Source organism: Bos mutus, chromosome X (genome assembly GCF_027580195.1).
Source record: "Bos mutus isolate GX-2022 chromosome X, NWIPB_WYAK_1.1, whole genome shotgun sequence".
Taxonomy (NCBI): domain Eukaryota; kingdom Metazoa; phylum Chordata; class Mammalia; order Artiodactyla; family Bovidae; genus Bos; species Bos mutus.
In genome coordinates, this window is record NC_091646.1 from 9,736,745 (window position 1) to 9,750,133 (window position 13,389).

At 53.7% G+C, this 13,389-nt stretch overlaps 2 pseudogenes; one reads left to right on the top strand and one right to left on the bottom strand.

Annotated features, from left to right (window-relative positions):
* Positions 1–7,495: 7,495 nt before the first annotated feature.
* LOC102284566 (melanoma-associated antigen 10-like) lies at positions 7,496–8,269 on the bottom strand (annotated as a pseudogene).
* Positions 8,270–8,890: 621 nt separating this feature from the next.
* LOC106701460 (melanoma-associated antigen 10-like) lies at positions 8,891–9,685 on the top strand (annotated as a pseudogene).
* Positions 9,686–13,389: the final 3,704 nt, after the last annotated feature.

Genomic DNA, 13,389 nt, shown 5'->3' on the forward strand with positions numbered 1-13,389 from the left:
AGGAATGACTTTGAATCACCTTGCTCTCCTTCTGTGTCCTGTCTTTGCACACAGGTCTTATGGACGCTGGGGACACTTTGCTGTGCCCATAAAACCTAGGACCCATTGAGGTGGAGGAGCTGGAGAATCAAGCCCTGCTACCCAACCTGCAACAGAAGTACCTGACTGTGCTCGCCGACCCCCGCTGGCTGCTGCAGCCTGTCCCGGGGAGGGCCGGGAAAGACATCTTCCAGGTAGATACCCTCAAGCACTGATCCCCTTTGGGCGGGAGGCCTGCCAGAATGAGCACTCCAGAGTAAGGTGACGGAGAGATCAGCTCATGGTGACACCGCCCAGTCACCGCCACGCCCTAGGCATGTCCATCTGGTTGGGTCTGAATCGGTCCTGCCCTGGGGTGGGCTGGCCACTTGGTGTGAGGCCAGGGGCGGGGACTCCCCTCATGCAGTGCTGCTCTGGACTCAGTGAGAGTCTCTAGGACTTTGACCTTTATGAAAAGATGGCATCGCCACTCGTTTTGGCCCTGCTGGGTCTGGGTGCTTGAGAAAAATGTGTTGTTAGGAAACCGGTTAGCGTTTTTCCCTCTGTGTTCTGGTCCAAACTCCCTGTTTTGGAACAGTGTCCAGAGGGTGATGGGGGAGCCCGGGGGCTGGGCTGAGCATCGGCAGGCAGAGAGGCCCGCAGGCCCAGAAACAGGCAGCAGTCTGTCCTTGCAGGCGGCCCTTGTCCTGCTGTAAAGTGTCCCTTGGCTCACAAAGCATGTGTGTTGGACATGGTGCCTGGTGGCCGCACGTCCAAAGACAGGCTCCTAAATACAGTTGTGAGGGCAGAGCGACAAGGGCTGGTGTTCACCTTGTGGAAACTTTGTACCTGTCTTTGGGTTTGGGGTCATGTGTTTTCAAGGCCTTTGGCAGTGGCGTGACTGTGTTTTCCGGTGAACCTCTTGGGGAGGCCCCTGGATCAGGAGCTGGAGACACTCAGCTGCTGATCAGAAACTTGTGGCATCATTTGGGGACCCATAAGGAGCCCTTTTTGCTTTAGGGTGAATGATTCATGGGAGGTGACACCCTCAAGATCAGGAGCCCAGCTGAGCTGTCTGTTGAGTGGCAGGCAAGGCCCAGGGACCAGCCCATCCTGGGCTCGCCTTAATGCTTGGCTTATGAACCAGATCCTTGGCCGGGCGTGTGAAATGCTGCTTCAGGTGAAAAAGGACCACAGGGACCAGACCGAAGCCTGCCTGGGCTGTGGGCTTCCAGCTTCATCTGGCTCACCCAGTGCCGTGTGTGAGTAGCATGGACAGATAGAAAGAACACAGACTTGCAGTTCTTGTTCGATGCTTTATTTAGTCCGGTGGAGTTTTGCTTTACTTTATTAGAGCCAGAAATCAATTTTTGATTACAAGATAGTGCTCTTGAGTCTCCCTAGGAATCTGGGGGCTCAGGGATTGGGCTTGTCCTTGACCTGCTCACAGAGGACACACATAATCTGAGGACTCTCTCTGCTCCTCCTCCACCTCAGGGGCCTTGTTTGGGGCCATGACGGAAAGGGCTGCTGTCAGGATGGAGTAACAGGTGTTGTACAAAGCCATCACTGATTCATAACCTGGGTACTCTGGGGGGCTCTCAGGCAGTTCCCCTGGGCTGTCCCTTCCAGCTGTAGCTGGGTGTACAGACATGGCATTGCTGGATGTACCCTCTCCACTGGGGCGCCCTGCTCACTGGGGAGGTGGTTTCCCCCGGCCCACCGGGCTACGCTGCCGGTAGACCAAAGGTGAGAGCTGGGGTTCTGTGAGCGGCTGGGCTTCTCTTCTGGACTTTCTTGCCCGCCTCTTGGGCGCACTGGTTGTGGTGGAGTTGAGGAGAGTGTCTGGTTGCCACTGCTCGCTTCTTTCTCTTTGGGGTCACTATTGAACCAGTGGTGGGCTGAGCAGTTGTTCTGGAGTCATCTTTCCTCTGGATGTTCTGCAGGAGGACAGGCTTGTCTCTCTGAAAATTGGAGTGCGATAGATCTGAAAGGAAATGAATCATTTTCGCCATGGTGGGGGAGAGGAGCCCTTGCTCCCCACTCTCCTCCCCACCACTGTCCTGGCCTTGCCTAAGTATAGAGATAAGGTCTCTTCATTCCTGGCATGTTATGAGGCCCTAGCATGTAGCTCCTCACTTGAGGTGTTACTGGACCTCCATGACATTAAGTGGCCCCTGAAGGTCCTGTCTAAGGGGGTTCATGGAACCCGACAGGCCCTGCTTTCTCCTCTTTCATTAGCCACCCTCTCACAAGAAAAATGTTCTCCTGGAAAATGAAACCCATCCAGCACTTGGCTTGCCTAGCCTACTCTCCCTGGAATGGCTTTCTACGTTACCATCATCCTCTTCTTCCCTGCAGAGCAACCCGGAGGGCAGATTTTACTGAACCCATAGAGGTTCAGTTCATGGATGAAACTCTTCACACTGTTTGTCTCGAAGATTCTGTCTGTGCCTCTGTGCTGGAGGACCTCCATCTGGAAGAGATCTGCCTTGATGACCACCATGTCTCCCTCGTTGTTCCAGTGCACAGAGGTGAAGGCCACATCCTCCATGATCCTCTAGAGCTTCCTGGGAAAGCCCTAGGACAGCGTTGTTCTCTTCCTCATTGGCCATTTCTGGGTTCTGGCCCTGTGGGGGCAGATTGTCATGGAGGCCTGGATTGGGGCTCTCGGGTTGGTCACCCTGCTTCTCCAGAGCCTCCTTTGAATCCACGTTTGGATCTGGGGAGGAATCACAGGGATCCCCTGCTGCAGGCTCCCCATCAGTTGATGGGGCCAGCAGGGCTGCACGTGCCTCATGGGAACTCTCACTAACCATGGAGCCAGTCTAGCTCAGGAGCATTCTCCACCCAAGCAGTGAATGCTCAGGGCAGAAGGGCCTCAGACCACGGTCGGGGTGCCCCATAAATAATCTCTGGAGATTCTAGAATCTGTGTCTTGGGCCAGGCAGCCAATTAAGTGGTCAGCTCCCTTAATTGTTTCATGATGTCACAGAGGTGATGTGGAGAGGCAGCCCTGGCCCAGTGTGGGGGAGTGGGGGATGGGGACAGAGATGTGATCCCCAGCTTGTCTCTTGTCTGAAAGTACAGAAAAGTACATTTCAGATTGCCTGCAAAGGCTCCCATCTGTGGCCAGGCCCCTTGTTTCAGGGAGCCAGGCCCTGGATGGGTTGACAAACGTGCCCCTGGCTCCACTCCCTCCCTACCAATGGGCAGGCTTCTGCTGAAGGGCCAGATCCTGGCGAGTCCTGGCTTGGCTGCCACGGAGAGAGACCCCAGGGGTCCGATGGGCCCCTGGCAAGTGCCCCTCCCAGAAAATGGGGTCTGTAACGGGCTGTTTTGGCCTAGCCTGAGTTGGTGGTCCCACGTCTCCACCCTCGGCCCCAGCCTTGCCCCTCTTCTGGCTTGGTCTCTTCTGGCTGGTGCTGCCGGTTGCTAGGTCCCTCTGAGATGGCCCAAAAGTCAGAGTCCTGTTGTCCTGCTCCGCTGCCCCCCAGGTTGAGCTCTCCCCAGAGTATGGCTGTGCTCGAGCACAGTGGGAGCAACCTCACATTCCACTTGACTGTTCCCCAAACACCTGAGACACAGACTACTCATGACACAGTATGGGAGGGCGCAGCCAGGTGCTCTGCTGAGCTTGCAGCCTCACCGAGCTCTGCCCACACCATACGTCATCCTGCTGGAGATCACAGGCTGCTGTCTTCAGTTTCCATTTCTTCCCATAAAGACCACTCTCGTGGCCCTAGAGTGCTCACTTGGGAACACCTGTGTGTGTGTGCTTTTCTCGTCCCCCTCCCAGAGCCTTGGATTCAGCCTCCCTGAGGCTACCTCAAAATTCCTGTTTCCTTTTGTCAATGGGTTGGATGGGCTTCTGCTACCCCTGTTCCTGGCCTGCCATGTCCAACTTGGGTCTCCGTGGGTACCTGCCCTTTGAAGGACTTGATTGGGGGCTCAAGGTACAGGTTGTTCTGTTGAAAACAAGCATTTCACTGGTCCTCTTCTCTGCCCCTGCCCCTGTCCCCACCACCACTGTGGACAAGCTCTCCCTTACTCAGATGGCAGGTACATAGAATGATTTAGTTGGCTCACAGGTTACGTGCTTTTCAGGGGGCCTCCTTTACACACACTCACTCCCAGGGACATGTCTAACTTGTTGAGCTAGATGTGACCAAAGGAAGTCCCCGTTTCCCTGTATTTGAAAATGGATGAGAGTTGGGGTGTGGGACTGGACGAAGCCCCAGTGAAAGTCACCTGTCTTCACCACACATGGGCAATAGGGCAGTGGGTTTGGAGATGCATGTTCTCTGACCTTGGGGGCCACTGTTCTTCAACATCACCATATAGGGGACAGACTGGCACCTTAGAAAGGCCCATGTGTGAGGACCCTAGAACACTGTACCCCTAGGGAGAGTGTCCCCCTAATTTTGCCACTCAGCAGGGTCTTTGCCCTGTGTGAGGGGCACAGCCTAGTGTCTGAAAGGGGAGAGCTAAGAGGGTGTGGAAAAGGCTCTCCCAGGGGCCTTTCAGTCTGAGGTCTGGCGGCTAGAATGGAGCTCGCAGGCCTTGACCTGTGCTTGCTCCCTTGCCTTTGTGCTCCTAAACAGGTTGACAGAGCATTCCTTCAGGTCAGTTCATCTGACTGGGACATGAACCTGGAGGCTATGATCGTTGGTGGGGGCCCCTGGTGGCTCCTCCGAAGGGGACCAAAGACTGTGGTACCTGTGGTAGCCTGGCTAGGTGGCCTTTCCTGCTCCCATCCTCTCCCCATTCGGGGTCCCTCCTTGCCCCCTGGGTCCTGAGGGAGCTGCCTTTTCTGGCCCCCCTCCTCCAGGCACCACCCGGGCCCTGGCACTGGGTTTGCGTGGCACCAAGGAGTCTTTGTCAGCTCTGGCTCAGGACACTTGCACTGTGCACACACAAGCTCTCATGACGTTCAATACCTGCCTTTCTCAACCTCGCTCTCCTGCCCCTGCACTTGGCGTCCCCGCCCCAGTGTTCCCAGCCCAGAGGCCCTCCAGCTGCCCCCTACACTCAATGCAGCTGGGGAGACCTGGAGCCTCGGGGTTCTGCCTGTGTTACCTTCCCTCCCATATTGAAGGAGGCTCCTGTAGGGGCCTTATCCCAGTGGGCACTGGGACCATACAGTCAGGCCCTCCTCCCTCCCGCTCAGTGAGGAGCTGGTCAGCCTGGCAGGTTCAGTTGGGCAGGAGGCCCCATGGCAGCAGCAGGGACAGGGCACCACCCTCACGTGGGAGGCGCTGGGACTGGACAGAGACACAGGCCCCAGCAGAGCCAGTTCTCAGCAAAACACAGAGCAGCCCCACAGTGCTTCTGATTCTCCTTGTCCACTTCCTTCCCTGGGCCAGCTTTTGTCACCTCAGAGGCACCGTATAGCACTAAGAAGAGGAAGGCAGGAGAAGTCAGAAGGTCGGGCCGTGAACTGGGGTGGGTGGGAAGGGCGGGGGCTCCAGAGGAATTGAGACCAGGGCTCAGAGCCCACCCCAGCCCTCACTAGCATGTGGTTCTGCAAAGATGCCCAAGGCCCATGGCCTCAGTTCTTCATCTGGGAGGCAAGTGGGTGTGAAGAGCCCCGTGTGTTGGGCTGCATGATGGGACAGAGCTCGCAGGGCCTGGCAGCTATTTGCACTGTGACGGCAGGGCAGGAATCTCTCACATTGTTGCCCCCAGACACTATTCCACTCTCCAATGAGGGATGGGGTTGGCTGCTTTGTGATCCAGACATGTCAGAGAATATGACCCTCAATAGGATGTGGAAAAGCTAATCAACCAAACAGGATATTTCATAAATAAAACTAAGAAACTTTTTTCCTTAGACCATGGTGGACCATAGTATTTGTTGCTCAGTTGTGTCCAACTCTTTGCAACTCCATGGACTGTGGCCTGCCAGTCTCCTCTGTCCTTGGAATTCTCCAGGCAGGAATACTGGAGTGGGTTGCCATGCCCTTCTCCAGGTGAACTTCCTGACCCAGGAATCGAACCCAGGACTCCCACAATGTAAGCAGAGTCTTCATTATTTGAGCTACCCAATAAGCCCCATTTCCAGTTAGAGGGCCTGTTAAATTTGGGAGTGGAGGACTGTTCCAGCAGGACCCAAGCTGCTGTAGGAAATAGAATTAAGAACCACTCTTTGCCTCTGCCTCAGCTGGTCTTCCATCCAAACCATTATTTTCCTTCATGGCAACCCCAGCGAAGGTCGAGTCCTTGATTATGATGGCCAGTTACAATCAAGATAATTTAAAGCTAATTAACACCTTGGGTTCCAGATCTCATGGACCAGGAAAAAGAGGGTACTTCCATGGATTTCTTGGGCACCACTTCAAGGGAGTGCGAAGGAATTCTGCAGGATTCCTAGCAGATATGGGGTATGAAAACACCTCCTTTGCCCCTGTGATCAACAGCAATGCAACAAGAGCCAGGACTCCTTCTTTCCTGTCCAAGAAAGAGATCTCTCTGGGCTTTGCTGCTGCTGCTGCTAAGTCACTTCAGTCGTGTCCGACTCTGTGCGACCCCATAGACGGCAGCCTGGTTGGATACCTCACAGCAATGATCCATTTCAGAATTTCCCATCACCCCCCAGACACACTGTCTGCAAGTCTGAGGGCTGCCACCACCCAGCCTCATCACAATCACCTCCCACAGAAGGAACCCAGCTTCTCAAAGCCCCAAACTGCCCTGGCTCAGGCACTGGCACTCCAGTGCTCCTCCTGAAGCCCCACCACCCTGCCCTGTGTTGCCTTGTTCAGTGTGACTTAGGGAACATGTCTCTCCACTTTCCTTGTGTGACTGTGGCTCCTAGACCATCACTCAAGGTGTGGGGTGTCCTGCTTCTCCTAGTGTCCCCACTGCTAACACAGGGTCTTCCACAGAGCAGAGGCTCCGTAAAGGTTTTCAGAATACATGAGCCAGTGAGCAGGGGGCTTAATTAATTATCTGCTACTTCCTTAAATAACCCAAGCAAACCCAAAAAAACAGAGACAATTTAGTTTTTGAAAATGACTCACAAGAAGGACAGAAGCAGGGATTCACTATGATTACTTTTATCATCTAATTCTTACCCATCAATATTACTGCTAAGTAAGCTCATGTTTCCAAAACAGTTCTAATTCCAATTCCATTGCATCGTGTTCAGGACCACAAAACACAATGGAAGAGTTTCCAATCTCTTTTACAAAACAGCAAAACTCTTGTTCTTGAACTGGGTAAGTACAAGCACACTGTGATCAACATCACTCACAAAGCTAAGACACTGAAGTTTATTTAGCCTTCTGTGACAACAATGAAAGCTTTAAAATTTTCTAAGGAAAACAGAGATGAATCTCCATGTCATCATAGAGAAGAGGAACCCAAAATTGCTATACACTGGTTTCCCCAATTGGCCTGGGTCCTCACTTCTGAGAAGGCTGACTGCTCCCTCTTCAATCACAGAGGAAAAGATCAGACTAGCTGCTGCTCTGGTTCAGGCTGCCAAGTCCTCCTCCCTCGCAGCCTCTACAGACAATGGTGGGAAGGCCCTCAAAACCCTTTGTTTGACTCTGAGCAGAAATGCCACTTGCTGGTCTCTGCATAGTCCTGGGGACCCCACAGGAACTTGTAGTGGGCAGGGTGGCTGTCAGGCACCTTCCGGTACTCCAGGTACCCCTCCTGCACCCACACTTGGGTCAGCAGCTCCCTGGGCTCCCCAAAGACGCAGTGCTCACTCCCAACACACAGCCCTATCTTGCTGAGTGCTCCCCAGAACACTTCCTCAGGGGCCCAGTCTCCATTCCACATGATCAGGATGAGGAGGCCAGCCTTAGGCAGGCCCTGCCCACCGCTCTGCATTGCATCGCAGGTGAGGCCCAGGGTGGGGACCATGATGTAGGTGTGCTCCCTGGGGTCTACCTCCTTCACCTCCACACCACAGACCAGCTGCAGGCTCTCGGAGGCTTGGCTGAAGACCTCCAAGAAGTGCTCCTGGTTATCCCTGAGGACCTTCTTCAGCATTTCCGCCTGGGAGGTCAGCTCCTTGGCTTGATACTTGAGGAACAGGAACTTCACCAGTTTCCTGCCACCATCTCATTAAGAGCTTCCTGGGGCAAGGCTTCCACAAGGGCAGAGAAGGAGACTGAGGGGACAAGGCTGAGGGGGATGCAGCCTCTCCTGCCTCAGCCCCCAAAAGCTGCACCCCTACTGGGCCCTGGGCCTCACCTGGATCCTGAAGGTCTTCCTCGGGCTTGCTCATCTCACTCATCTCGACCATGAGCACGATGCCTGGGATCAAACCACAGAAGTGAGGCAGGGGAACAGATGGGGACAACTGGCCTGGCTGAGGGAGAGAGGGACTGTGAATGGCCTTGACTGAGAACTGCACCCTGTGTGGTCTGACACAGGCCCCTTACAGGTCTCCTCTTGAGGGGTGCTCTCATACCTCATAGGAGTGTGCCTACAGGGCAGTTAGTCCCCTGGCTACCTAAAGGAGGGAGTGAGGTGGCTCTCCAGGGTGCAGTAAGCACAGCCTGAGATTTCCGGGGCTGACTTAATCGGGGGGATTAGGCCCTTGTGGGGTCCCTTCTGTTCTGGGTTGGGAAGTCCCTGGTGCACACTTAGGGCGCACTCCTCACCTTGACTCCTGGTACTGCCTGGACCTCCTCTGCTCTCTGACCTTAGGCCATGGACCTCAGACCTCTGCTTTCGCCTCCTGGTTCCTGGAGCTCCTGTGAGAGAAATGGAGGGGGTACCTTGGGGGTATCTCATGCATTTCTCAGCCGAGGCTGCTCACACCCCCTCTCACCCTGAGGTGGGTGGTCTCCATCTGTACCCCTGCCTCACTTCCGTGTCTTGTTCAACCCCAGGAATCATGCTCGTGGTCAAGATGAGTGAGCTGAGCAAGCCCAAGAAAGACCTTCAGGACCCAGGCAAGGCTCAGGGCTAGGTGGAGGCATAGCTCTTGGGGGCTGAGCGGGGGGAGGCCCAATCTGACTTGGCCTCCTACACCCCAGCATCCTCCTCCTCCCCTGGGGAGGCCTTGCCCCAGGAAGCTCTGAATGAGATGATGGCTAATCTGATGAAGTTCCTGCTCCTCAAGTATTGAGCCAAGAAGCTGACCTCCCAGGCAGAAATGTTGAATAAAGTCATCAGGGATAACCAGGAGCACTTCCCGGTGGTCTTCAGCCAAGTCTCAGAGTGCCTGCAGCTGGTCTTTGGTGTGGAGGTGAGAGAAGTAGACGCCAGGGAGTACATCTACTTCATGGTCTCCACCCTGGGCCTCACCTGTGATGAGATGCTGAGCAGTGGGCAGGGCCTGCCCAAGGCCAGCCTCCTGGTGCTGGTCCTCAGCCTGAATGTGCGGAATGGAGACTGGGCCCCTGAGGAAGCATTCTGGGGAGCACTCAGCAGGATAGGGCTGTGTGTTGGGAGTGAGCACTGCATCTTTGGCGAGTCCAGGGAGCTGCTGACCCAAGTGTGGGTGCAGGAGGGGATCCTGGAGTACCGGAAGGTGCCTGACAGCCACTCTGCCCACAATGAGTTCCTATGGGGTTCCCGGGCCTATGCGGAGACCAGCAAGTGGCAAGTCATGGTGTTTCTTCTCAGGGTCAACCAAAGGGCTTTTAGGTCCTTCCCACTCCCTTCTGCAGAGGCTGCGAGGGAGGAGGACTCGGCAGCCTGAGCCAGAGCAGCAGCCAGTCTGATCCTTCTCTCTGTTATTGAAGAGGGATCAGTCAGCTTCTCAGAAATGAGGACCTGGGCCAGTTGGGGGAACTGGTGTGTAGCAATTTTGGGTTCCTGTTGTCTACAGTGACATGGAGATTCATCTCTGTTTTCTTTAGAAATTTTTCAGACTTTGATTTCATAGAAGGGTAAATACAGTTCAGTGTCTTAGCTTTGTGAATGATGTTGATCCCAGTGTGTTTATGGTTACCCAGTTCACGAACAAGAGTTTTGCTGTTTTTTAAAATTGGGATTTAAGATTGGGAACACTTTCATTGTGTTTTGCAGTCCTGAACAGGATACAATGGAATAGGAATTAGAATTGTTTTGAAAATGCGAACTTATTTAGAAATAATATTGAATGGAGAATTATATAATAAAAGTAATAGTAGTGAATTCATGCTTCTGTCCTTCTTGTCTGTCATTCACAGTAACTAAATTATCTCTGTTTATTGAATTTTACTGGGCTATTAAAGAAAGTATCAGACAATCTGAGTCCCCTGCTCACTAGCTCATTTATTCCGAAGACCTTTATGGAGCCTCTGCTCCATGAAAGGCTGTGTTAGCAGTGGGGACACGAGGAGAAACAGGACACCCCCACACTTTGAGCGATGATCTAGAAGCCACAGTCACATGAGGTTTGTGTTGGGGGTGAGGGGAATCTCTGAAATGGATCATTGTTGTGAGGTGTCCTTTTGCTTCTTGGATAAACCCCAGGGAGATCTCTTTCTAGGGCAGGAAGTAAGGGGTCCTGGCTATTGTTGCATAGCTGTTGACCACAGGGATGAAATAGGTGTTTTCTACCCACCATCTGCTAGGTTTCCTAGAGAAATATAAATCTTGCTCTTTTATGTATGGCCCAGTATTCCCTCTTCTGTCTGCCCTGGGAAGCTGATTACCAAGTACATTGAAATGACAGTTTATTTGGTCATCTGGACTTTATTATTTTCACTTGTGAGCATGGTCTAGATTTCATTTGGATGAAATGAGTGAAGAGAAGCTGCAAAAGTGGACAGGACCTGCTGCGTGACTAGAATCCTGGGATCTTTGAGTGAGCTGTGCCCAGCTGGGAAAGATACTGCTCCCCATCCTCAAACCCTCACAAACACCCAAATTGAATAATATATCCCCGGGGAGGAAAACACACAGAACAGCAATTTTGAGTGGTTTTCTATTCCATTTCCTATTGAGCTGCCACTTCTCTGAGGTGTCTTAAAAAGAAAACAATTTTCAGAGGAGAGAGGGACAGAGTCTGAGATCCAAATAACACTAGAAATAAGTACTAGCCAGGAAAGATGCAACATCCACCAGCGTTCCCGGGTTCAGGCAGGTTCAGAAGTGTGGGTTCTGAGACACAGGTTAAGGTTGTGCCTGGCATCAAAAGGCAGGAGCGACTTCCGGGCCTAAGGAGGTGGTAAGGTCACTGCAGTGGGGGCTGCGAATGGGTGCAGGGGGCTGAGGGGCAGCTCTCCGTGCTGAGTGCCAGAGAACAACAGGCACAGGAGATGTGATTCTGGCCACGTATATGGCAGCTGCCAGATAGTCAGTGGACACTTGGAAAAGGTGGAGAATTTTAAGACCCATGTGACCTGCTCAGACTCTCCTCCCCAAAACAAAGGAGATTTTTAACTGCTGCTCTTTGTTGAGCATCTGCTAGGCAGTGTGCAATTGGAGAGATGTCAGGTGCTCGGCCACCTCTTGTCTTCCTCTCTCCCTGCACACATGGGGACACGACCCTGCCAGGCCTCTTCACTTAGGAAGGGTCATGTGATGACCTGTGACCAGTGAATTTTGAGCAGAAGCAATTTTGTCACGACCATTTGTTTTTAAGGGACACAGGCGCCTGGGGTTGATCCTCAAGTCAGGACAACACACAGACACAGACCGCTCCGAGTGTGGTTCCTCTCCCAGAGACTAAAGTCCTGCACCTCTGACCCTTGACAGAGGCTGCCCCACAGGGAGCTGGCTTCAGGAATTCCTCTCACCCCTCACGCAGACACACACCCCTGCTGCCCACCCTGAACCACGCTGTCAGCCCCCTCGGGGCTGTGCTCAGTCTCCATCAGGAGGACAGCAGCTAGCTCCCAAAGTTCCCTGTTGGGGTTGGGGGCATCCTCCTTGTGGGGCCCAGCCCCGAGGCCATCCACCCCTGCTGCCCATAGCACCCCCTCTCCCCCAGAACCTGGGCTTGGGATTTGTCCTGCCTGCCCCCCTGAGAGCAGCTTAGGCCCTGGTCCTGATGACCTCATGTGTGTATCTTTATCTGGAAGTCCCAGGGCGGCATCCCCTTCCACAGTGCTTCAGGTGGAGCCGTCAGGACTTGATGCAGCCTGTGGGTGAGTGTCCTGGTGGTGGGTCAGTAGTATTCATTGCCATGGAAGTGTGGGGCACATCTCTAAGATCCTGAGGTATATCAGACCATTCCCTGTGGAATCCCACGTGTTGGAGTAAACTCAGGGTCTTGTGAATGTGACTGTGAGGTCCTGGCTTTTGAGCCTGAGTGTAAGATGCAGAGGGGTGCCTGGTCAGCCACCTGTGCATCCAGCTAGGACTTTGGTGTCCCCATTCCGGCTGTTTGAGCAGAGGATAGGCTCTAGCAGTTGGCAGGGTTGGTCCCCAGGACACTCTCCCAGGCACCAGAGGCCCCAGACTCCAATGAGGATTCAGAAAGGAGCCAGGCAGGAGACTGTGGGGTCCCGGGGGTACAGACTACAAAGAGGGTTGGCCGCCCCAGAGAGGTGGAAGCAGTAAGCCCCTGTAGATCCCATCAGACCTGCCCGGGGCTGGCCGGGAGATGGAGAGGGGCACAGATGCCCCTGCAGGTGAGCTGCCGCCCCGACCTCCATGAGGACATCTGTGCTCTGGGGCCAAGGCCGGGACCACAGCTCCAGGGGGCAGTCCAGGATGGATACATGACAGCTCTCAAAGCATGTACTTGTCATGCCCCTCACTGGATATGACTGCTAGGTGTGGTTGGGTTCTTGCTCTGGGTACATAAGAACCTCAGGCCTTTGGCTGCTAGGAGGTGCAAACTGCCCCCCGTCCCCACTGACTTATCTGGGGGTCATTTCCAGGATCCAGCATCTTCTGCAGCAGCCTCTGTGTGGACACAGACCACCCTGTTCCCAAGCTGATCTTGCCCAGGGCATCACAGATTGGGCAGGTGCTATCCCTGGGTTAAGGATTCTCAGTGAAAGTTTTACTCCTCTGAGAAGTCCCTGTGTTTCCTCATGGCTTCCCTGGAGGCTCAGTGTTAAATAATCTGCCTGCAATGTGGGAGATGCAAGTTCTATCCCTGAGTGGGGAGATACCCTGGAGGAAGAAATGGCAGCTCACTCCAGTATTCTTGCCTGGGAATTCCCATGGACAGAGGAGCCCCAGGGGGTTACATTCCCAGGGTCGAAAAGAGTTGGACATGACTGAGCGACTGAACACTCAAACGTATGCACACCTAAAGTTTTGCTCTGGACCCTTGATATCCTTTCCAACAATTTGAGTCCTGCCTGGATCTTGACAGACTTCTGTGGCAAATAACACTGGCAGATGTCTTAAAGCAGTTTTTGAGCAAATACAGGGTTCCAGGTCTATACCTGGCCTCAGTTGGGGGCTCTTGCTGTAGATCACAGCCCCAGGGGGCTCTCCCAGAAAAAACAGGTATTCTTT